This window comes from Bison bison, unplaced genomic scaffold (genome assembly GCF_000754665.1).
Source record: "Bison bison bison isolate TAMUID 2011002044 unplaced genomic scaffold, Bison_UMD1.0 scf7180017864142, whole genome shotgun sequence".
Classification (NCBI taxonomy): domain Eukaryota; kingdom Metazoa; phylum Chordata; class Mammalia; order Artiodactyla; family Bovidae; genus Bison; species Bison bison.
Genome location: NW_011494714.1, coordinates 232,938 through 233,604, shown reverse-complemented (window position 1 = coordinate 233,604; position 667 = coordinate 232,938). Strand labels below are relative to the sequence as shown.

The 667-nt window shown below is 49.9% G+C and overlaps 1 long non-coding RNA gene across 1 annotated transcript in view; it reads left to right on the top strand.

Annotated features, from left to right (window-relative positions):
• The window catches only part of LOC104988758, a 5,047-nt gene that overhangs the window by 1,616 nt on the left and 2,764 nt on the right, over positions 1–667 (top strand). The gene's annotated exons all lie outside the window — the stretch shown is intronic.

The window sequence follows — 667 nt, the reverse complement described above, 5'->3', positions numbered from 1 at the left end:
GCAGTCCATGGGGTCGCTAAGAGTCGGACGTGACTGAGCGACTTCACTTTCACTTTTCACTTTCATGCATTAGAGAAGGAAATGGCAACCCACTCCAGTGTTCTTGCCTGGAGAATCCCAGGGACAGGGGAGCCTGGTGGGCTTCTGTCTACGGGGTCACACAGAGTCGGACATGACTGAAGCGACTTGGCGGCAGCAGCAGCAGCAGCAGCCACATGCAGGATCTTAGTTTCCAGTTCAGTTCAGTTCAGTCACTCAGTCGTGTCTGACTCTTTGCGACCCCATGGACTGCAACATGCCAGGCCTCCCTGTCCATCACCAACTCCCGGAGTTTACTCAAACTCCTGTCTGTTGAGTCAGTGTTGCCATCCAACCATCTCATCCTCTGTCGTTCCTTTCTCCTCCCACCTTCAATCTTTCCCAGCCTCAGGGTCTTTTCAAATGAGTCTGCTCTTTGCATCAAGTGGCCTAAGTATTGGAGTTTCAGCTTCAACATCAGTCCTTCCAATGAACATTCAGGACTGATCTCCTTTAGGGTGGACTACTTGGATCTTCTTTCAGTCCAAGGGACTCTCAAGAGTCTTCCCCAACACCACAGTTCAAAAGCATCAATTCTTCAGTGCTCAGCTTTCTTTATGGTCTAACTCTCACATCCATACAAGACTAC